The sequence below is a fragment of the Peromyscus leucopus genome, chromosome 16_21 (assembly GCF_004664715.2).
Source record: "Peromyscus leucopus breed LL Stock chromosome 16_21, UCI_PerLeu_2.1, whole genome shotgun sequence".
Taxonomy (NCBI): Eukaryota; Metazoa; Chordata; class Mammalia; order Rodentia; family Cricetidae; genus Peromyscus; species Peromyscus leucopus.
The window spans coordinates 73,176,239-73,184,911 of record NC_051084.1 but is presented as its reverse complement, the minus strand read 5'-3'; positions in this window follow the sequence as shown (position 1 = coordinate 73,184,911).

The following is an 8,673-nucleotide window of genomic DNA, read 5'->3' as shown; positions in this document are numbered from 1 at the left end:
ACTATAAAAGAAAACAAAACTGAAGTTAACAAAATTAAAACCTTTCTGCAGAATGCTATTAACAAAAGGTAACTGGGAGAAAATAGTGTAAATCAGATGCACACCAAAAGACATGACCAGAATCTACAAAGAACTATCAAGATAAGCAGGGGGCTAGAGAAATGGGTGGTTACATTGGCTGCTTTTGTCAAGGACCTGGGATTGGTTCCCAACACCCACGTAGTGGTTCACAAACATCTGTAACTCCAGTTCCAGGGGATCCCACACCCTCTTCTGACTTCTGTGGACACCAGACACACACGTGGAACAAACACATCCATGCACACTCATGTGCATAAGATACTCAAACGCTCATATGCATAAAAATAAGTAATTTTTAAGAAGAGGGACAACGTAATCTTTGTAAATGGACAAAGTGCAGACACTTTGCTGAGAAGAATTAGAGATGAGAATAGGACACAAAAGGATCCCCAGAGCTGCTGAGGAAATGCGACTGCAGCTGTACATGGTGGGGACACACACAGCATCCTGCTGTGTTAGAGTGACTGACACAGCAAATGTTGGCAGGAGCTGGTGAGCACAGAGCAACTGAGCACACACACGCTGCTTGTCTTGCTAGCCCGGGTGCAGAATAGAGTAGCTGGTCTGGAAGACACGTGGCAACTGTATATAGAGTCGGGCACACACTTACGGTGACCCAGTAACACACTTCTGGAGTGTTAGCCTAGAGAAGTGAAACTGTTTGTACAAAGCCCCAGTAGGTGTGTTTACAGAAGTTCTGTTCCTTGAAATCAAACACAGAAAGCCCAGATGTCCCCAGTGGGTGGACATGCTGTGTCCACTCACAAGTCTTGCATACACTGGACTCAGCAATGAAAATGGATAAACACAGCAATGTGGGGGAGTGGAAGAAGCCAGTCTTGAAAGGTTACAGGCTGCAGAGCCCATTCACATCCCCCTTGAAGGCAGAAACGATGGGGCACGAGCGGGGGTATGGAACTAGTCTGTGCTTTTATTTCGATGGTAATCACACACACACACACACACACACACACACACACACACACACACACACACGAGATAACAACTATATACCAAAAGGAAAATAAAGTTTTATTGTGTTTTCAAAATACATTTTAAAAATTTTTATTGGCAGAAAAATACCTTCTTCTTGTGGTATGTTCTACATGCAAACTGTGTCTGTTCAGGGTAACCCCAGCTGCTTCCAGATGTCGTTTCATTGTAAATGTTTCGGTCACATTTTCCTCCAGCTGCCTTCTGAGTCTCCTGTGGTACGGCCCCACCTGTCTCATTTGCTTTGCAAATCTCTGTAGATTTTCAACCCATTGCCATCTCTGGGCTGTTCTCCAAGTCTCTAAAAGAGGCCACACATCCCTTGTCATATTTAACTGTTCTAATGTGTGTGTGTGTGTGTGTGTGTGTGCATGTGCATGTGTGTGTGTGTGTGTGTGTGTGTGTACCTGTTTGTGTGTGTACAAGTGCCTGCAGAGGCCAGCAGAGGTCATTTGACCCCTCATAACTAGAGTCACAGGCAGCTGTAGCCACCTAATGTAAGTGCTGGAAACTGAACCCAGGTCCCTTACAAAAGTAGCAAGTACTCTCATCCACTGAGGCATGTCTCCACTGGTGCCTCTGCTTACACACATACACACACACAGACACACCCGCTTCCAGTCCACAACCCTGCTTGTTTTCATGCCTCACTAGCATTTCAATGAAGAAACTCATTCTTTGATGCTGTAGAAAACCCCCAAGTGGCACTGCCTGAATGCACACTCTAATTGTGACGCCTGCTCTTCTCTTCATAGTGGGATTTTGCAACCAACCTTTATAAAGTCATAGTTTTCCTGGAACCATTTCTAGGTGGCTATTTTCCTCCTGAGGATTTGTCTTATTAAGCCATTAGGGTGGACAATAGACGCACTTGAATGTCTGGGTGGCAGCAGGCTGCTCTGTTGGGACACAGGATAAAACGCCATAAACATCTTCCTTTATTTTATTGGATTTGGCTCAAGCTGTTGGCAGGGCTATTGTGTGCTCAGCTCCAGTTGTTATGGAAAGGTTTTTTATTTCACAAGTAGAAAAATCTATGCTTGAATTTGATACGGTGCTGCCGTGAAGGTAATGTCCTTTTATCTGCGTGTGTATCAGAGCGAACGGTGATCTGACTCGTGTGTGTCCGTGCTACCCTTACACTTTTTATTGATCATCAAAAGACAAAGGTGGCCTTTGAGTCTTTCCAGATGCTAGCAAATTAGAAGACACTGCAAAAATGATTTTGTCACCAAGGTGCAAAATAACACGGGCAGAGTTCTTCCCCAGGGCACACGTTCTCGGCAGCTCCAGTGATGAACGCCCTCGGATTCCACGAACAAGCGAATGTTCTTCACTTGTCGTTACTAAACATGCTGAAGAGGCCACGGGAGAAAGATGTTTCTCTCTCATTTCTCCATCTTTTCTTCCCTAGGATTCTTCTGAGTCAGGAGGGCGCGTCATCGGCAGGGGAGGTAACAGCAGGGTGGCAGGCAGCGCCTCTTGGGCGCTGTCTTCTCTTTTCAGGACTGACAGGAAGGGATGGTTTGGAACACTGGGAGCCGGGCAGCCATGCCTGGAGTTAAATTATTTGGGACCAGTCGCCCCCTGGCTGCTTTTTTTACTATGAAAATGAAAACCCACTTACTATCACTCACCTACCCGTCTTCATATAGATTCACAACAGTCAGGTTCAGGGTTGCCCCCTAGAGGAAGGATTCCTAGTCATTTGACATTTCTTCATCAAAAGGGACGTACGTATTTATGAGTTTAAGTGTTTTTTTTTCCTTAGATATTTTTTAAGTTTAGTCAGAGTCAAATCATAGAACCTCAAACTAAGCACATTGTTTACCTGGAATGTGAGATGCTACGGTCTGTGTGTCAAGGGTGGACCCTCAAAAAACCTGTGATATGACAGCACTTCTCAGGAAGAGCCCCACTTAGTGGATTTGTGCCAGGAGCATGCAATGGAGCAGAACTATGCTTGCAGAGAGCATCGGTCCTTATTTCTGGATTGTTCTTTCAGGGCTGTTTGTTTCAACTGGAGAGGCACAGTAACCCGACTCCTTTGCAGGCAGAACTCAACCCCACCAGGGGTCCCCTGTCCTCTGTGCCGTGTGACAGTGGACGGTTCAGGTCCACTGACACACTTCCAGAGCGGCAGCCAAGGTCAGAAAAGTCAAAGGACTTTTGACTAACATTCACTCAGTTAACACTCCAAAGCGAGGGCGGTCAACCCCATCACAGCTACTGCCACCCTTGTAGAGCTATCTCGAAATGAAATTCATAATCAGAATGGCAAACACATAAAAGCAAAGAAAAAACCACCAGCCCCCAAAGCTCAGTCCTCCAGCCGTAACACAGAGGAGGAGTGTGTGTGTGTGGGGGGTGACCCACGAAGAACACTGCCCTCATGCACAGGCTCTGACCTACTGAAACCACAGGACAGAACGACGCTGCCCGAGGACTAACCAAAGAGAATCACCACAACGCCGGGGCCTGCGGCACAGCTCCTACAGGCTGTTGTGTGGGCGACAGGACACTCGTGACACCTGGGAGGTGATCTTCCACAACCGTCGACATGCCCGGTCAAGTGCTGAACTCCACCAAGTGCAGTCTGCATGCTTGTTACATTCTGGGAAATCCAGATCTGTGTGAAAAATGTCTCCGTTGATTTGTAAAATGAATCAGTGGGTGGGTTCTTCTTGATGGTCAGCTTGGTGGAGAACTGAGTAAGGCTCCCCTCTGGGTGTGTTCTGCGATGGCATTCCCAGGGAAGATTCACTCGGGGCAGAAGTGCATCCTGAGTGCGGGCTGGCAGCACCACCCCACGGGCTGGGGGGCCCAGATGGAGGGAAAAGAGGGCAAAGGAGAAAAACCGTCACATTTCTGCTCCCTGGCTGCCAGGAAGTAAGCAGATCTGATTCTCTGTGCCCTCCCCTCATGGTGCCCACCTCACCAGGCTCGCCTCATCACCGCCCAGTAACAAGGGAACCAGCTGACCGTGGACTAAGGCTCCAGCTGGGAGAAAGTAAGTCTTCACTGCTTTTAAGCCATTCTCTGGGTAGCTGTTGATAAATCAACAACACAGCTCAATCAGCAGAGTCAAGCTCTGGTCTCCGGTCGTTACAAACCAGCTTTCACTACACAGACAGTGTATGGCCACTCGGAAGCCCTCCCAACAGCCGGGAATTACAATAAGGCGTGCGGGAAGCCCGCACCTCAAATTAAAGCCCGCACCTCATTTTATCGGTTGCAAATTTCTGTGTTCTGGACATCCCAACAGTGGTGACTCCAAACTACAGAAGACAGCAGCTCGCAAGATCCCTGCCGACTTTTGCCACCGGCTTATTAGGAGGCAGGTTCAGTCACCACCAATTGCATCCTGCATCTCCAGCCTATCCTCTGAATGCCACTTAGGTCCCCAAGTCATTAGGATAACAAAAAATGCTGCTGCAAGCTTCCAAAACTCCATGCTGGGGGGCAGAACTGGCCCTCTGGGAACCAGTGCATTCACCTCTGGTGCCAGTTGTGGTGTAAGTGACCAAAACTGGTACAGTACCTGGGCAGGCTGTGTGAGACTCGGCCTGCATGTACAGCCTCTGGCTGCCCGTCCAGCTGCCCCAGGGAGAACCTAATAGAACCTGTTAGTGTGAGTCCTCGGTGCTAGTCTGGCTGGGTCTACCCGGGGACTTCTCAGCCCTGAGGACACTCCACAGGCTGGCCTTGCCAGTCTGTCAGCTCAGCTCCTCAGCCAACAGCCAACATCTCCACAGCTAGGCGCACTTGGCAGCACCAGCTACACCATAAGGGTCACAAGGGTGGAACAGCAGTGACCTGCATGATGGGTAAGTAAGCAGGGACAATCTCGAGGCCCTGGGAAAGCTGAGAGCATGCTGTGCAAGTCTGCATGAGCACTGATACACCGCACAAGGCCAGCCCGGCAGCTTCACTTGCAAGCAGAATGCACAGAGTACTAACGGATCCTTTCTGGCTTGCTTCGGCGCACACTTGACTCTGAAGTAGCTCTCAGAGAGGGTAGAGTTCCTTGACCCCAATCCACAGATGCTCCTTGAAGCCTCATGGGGTTGGAATTAACACGCACCCCTCATTTTCCATCTCCACGGAGAGCAGGAAGACAAGAGAGCAACAAGAAAACTGCTCTACAGTGTGAAGAGCACAGTGGACTTTTAAACGTTCAAAATGTGTGTGTGTGGGGGGGGGGGCTTCAAACAGAGCAAGTCTGTGTAACGATTGTTGTCCATAAATAACCTGAACCGTGATGTGATCGGTTGACAGGGGCTTCGGGGGCTCAAAGGTGCTCAAGGGACAGGAAGAGAGAAGAGGCAGGGGTGATCATCCAAAACAAGCTGTGTATGAGAACGCCGTAGTAAAACCCATGACTTTGCATGCAGTTTAGACTGTTTTAAAACCATACAAGTACATAGGATGTGAAAGTCGAAATAAAACCGTCTAGGGAGACTCATGGGGGAGGGAGCGTGGATGACTGCAGTCGGAGTGCATGCTATACTTCCATGACCCCTATTTCTATGTGCAACGAACACATACCAATAAATACGTAAATAAATGGGTAAAATTCTTCTGTAGGTTTCTGATTTCTCTGAAAGGGGGGGGGCTTAATCAATTCAGATAAAATTTAACAGACACATCTTACCTGGGACAAACCTCTACTGCTGAGGACACTTCCAGTTAATGACAGGATAGAGGGGGTCTTGGTGGGATGGGATTTGGAGGTTATTGGATGATTACACACAAAGGTCAGCAGGCTCAGGCACGGTGCCTCATACCTGTGAGCCTGGCACCTCCAATATCACGGCAGGAGGATCAGGAGTTCACCAACAGCCTCAGCTACACAGCAAATTCAAGGCCAACTTGAAACACCTGAGACCCTGTCTAGACACTTCAAAGTCAAAACAAGTTTCCAGGGCACCACAGATTTCAGAAGGGTCAGGAGACTTGTAGATGGGCACAGGAGTCACGGAGAGAGATGAGAACGAGGCAGTCTGGACCTGCCGGGCACAGGAAGCTCCCACCCGTCACTACAGAAAGTGAGACTGTGGGACAGAGAAGGCGTGAGCCCTGCAGCTGTGACAAAGAACAAAAGAACACACACAGCTACAAGATCCAACGGTGAAATTGCTGCTTAATTGCCAAGGCTTGAGAAAAAGAAAAGGCTGTAATGAACCCTTTCTGCACAGTGCCTCACCAGGGTGGCTTTCTGCTTGGGGCAAAGGTGTAGGCCACTTATTTCATGTTGGATCTGCCTCCGGTGGCGGGGCTGGCTGTGGTAGAGCGTTTCCCAGCCCTGCCTGTCTGTTTTGTATGGGCCTCCTGTTTGGGGCTGTTCCCGCCTCCAGCAGGTGGGTGATGGAAGAAAACGTCCAGCATTTTCACCCCTCTCTAAGTCTGGAGCTGGAGGCAATCCCCAGGGTGGACAGACCATTTCAGGGCTGCTCTGGTGAAAGTTCTGTCTGCCTTTGTTTAGAGCTGGAAAAATCAGGAAGCTCATGGCTGACTGAAGCCAAGCAGTCTTGGGCCCAGAGTATCAGAGAACAAACAAAGGAGGTCGAGAGAGCCCGAGCAAGGACAGTCCAGCGCTGGGACCCAGGAGGCCAGTGGAGAGTCCTGTTCTTGAGTTGGTGAGCAGAGGCAGGCTGATCAGTTTCTCTCTCTTGTTGCACACAGCCCAGGGACTCTCGATCTAAACACAGTTTCTTCACCAGCCCTGAATGAAAAGGCCAGCACCACCATGCTGCCTCTGTCTTGCTTTTTTTTTGGGGGGGGGGGGTTCAGGCCTTAAGCAGACTGCCACCAATGGGTGACGAACTCTGAGCTGTGTGCTGTTAGGTGACCAGCTCCGTGCAGACATTATAAAGCACACATCACAAACAGAGGTGGCTCCCACGTCACTAAGGGGTCACTGTTGTATGATCTGCCATTGACTGAAACATTGTCACACAATGCATGGCTATAATATATTCCAGATTCAGGAAGAGGGAGAGGGGCCATGGACCTACAGGGATATCGCACTGTTCCTCCCAGGAAATGATCCCCTGCACTGTGAATGTGAGGTGGAGGTTGGGGTGGGGGGCGGCCTGGCAGGAGCGGGGAAGCACTGAGCTCCGTGAGGAGCTGTGTCTTATCAATTGGTCCATAGCGCCTTAGCTGAGGGCTGGGCTTCAGAGCTGAGAAGAGGCAGGGCATGGAGTCAGCAAGGCAGCCTAGCCCTCTGTGTGACAAGCGTGGCCGTGTCTGGGGACCTTTCCCAGAGCAGCATGGGATGGGAGCAAAGGAAAGGCCACCCTGTCCCTGTCCCATCGGCACCATGCTGTGTGCCAGCTGTTGCCAGAGAGCTACCTGTCCGGAGATCCCAGCTAAGCCTGCCACCCTGCCCTGACTTCCTGTCACCACTGTGAGCTGCTGAGGCCATGGCCTTTGCCTGCACTGTTATTCCTTTCAGCGCTAAAAAGCATTTTGTGATCCCCGGGGCAAGAATGCCCGCCGTCCTTGCTGCCAGGCTGGTCCACATGTCTCTGGTATTCCAAATGAGGAGACTTCAGCTAGGGTGGCTTGCCATGCAGAGTGAAGGAGGAGCAGAGGCCAGGGAGAACCTCTGCGCTGAGCTCTTGTACGTCTCCTAGGTACCTGACTTTGCTCAAGTTGCTTGGGTGATTTTTGCTTTATGTCCAAGTTTATACTTGTATGTAAGTATGAACAGGCATGGATACCACTTGTAGGGCTGTAAGGAGATTAATGTGATTATATGAATAACACCGTGAACTTGATGTTATCACTCATTTGCTGGTCCTTGTCCTGGTCAGAAAGGATTTCGAGATGCTCAGGGGAGCTGACGCAGCCACTCACTCACTCCTTGGTGTAGGCAGACCCCGGTCTTTTTCAGCACTGTTCTGAGGTCTGAGTACTCCATAAGCACTTGCTATGTAAGGGCTTACCCAGAGCAGGAGCCTGTAAAGGATGTGTTAGGAGCTGGTAGGGGCTGGAGAGATGGCTCAGCACTTCTGAGCACCGGCTGCTCTTACAGGGGACTGGGGTTTCATTCCCAGCACCTACACGCTGGTCACCACTGTCCCTGACTCCAGTTCTATGTGATCCTCTGCCCTTTCCTGACCACTGAGGGCTCCATGCACACATGTGGTGCACAGACAGACATGAAGACAAAACACAGAAAACAAAAATGAATAAATCTAACCATTTTTTTTTTTTTTTAAAGAGAATCCCTCAGCCTTGTGAGTTTGTGAAAGTGTTTCTCACAAGAGCCAGGCCAATACGACAGGTGAGTCTTTTTCAAATCTTGTCAGGACAGGCACCAGGCTCCCTAGAAAACAGGAAATACTTGGCTTCTCTGGACAGCGTACCCTCAGAGGGGCTTTCTACAAGCCGGAAGCACTCTGCCAATACTGTCTGCAGGTGGCTGTGGAGCCCTGAGATGACGGTAGTCCCTGGGGCCCAGTTCTAGCCAATAAAGGAAGGATGGAGGGAGGGAGGAAGTGACTCTTAGGGAAAATTCCAACTGTATGTCACAGTAGGAGACAATTAAATGAATGTCACATGTCTGCCAGTATTCTTCTTGGTTTTGCC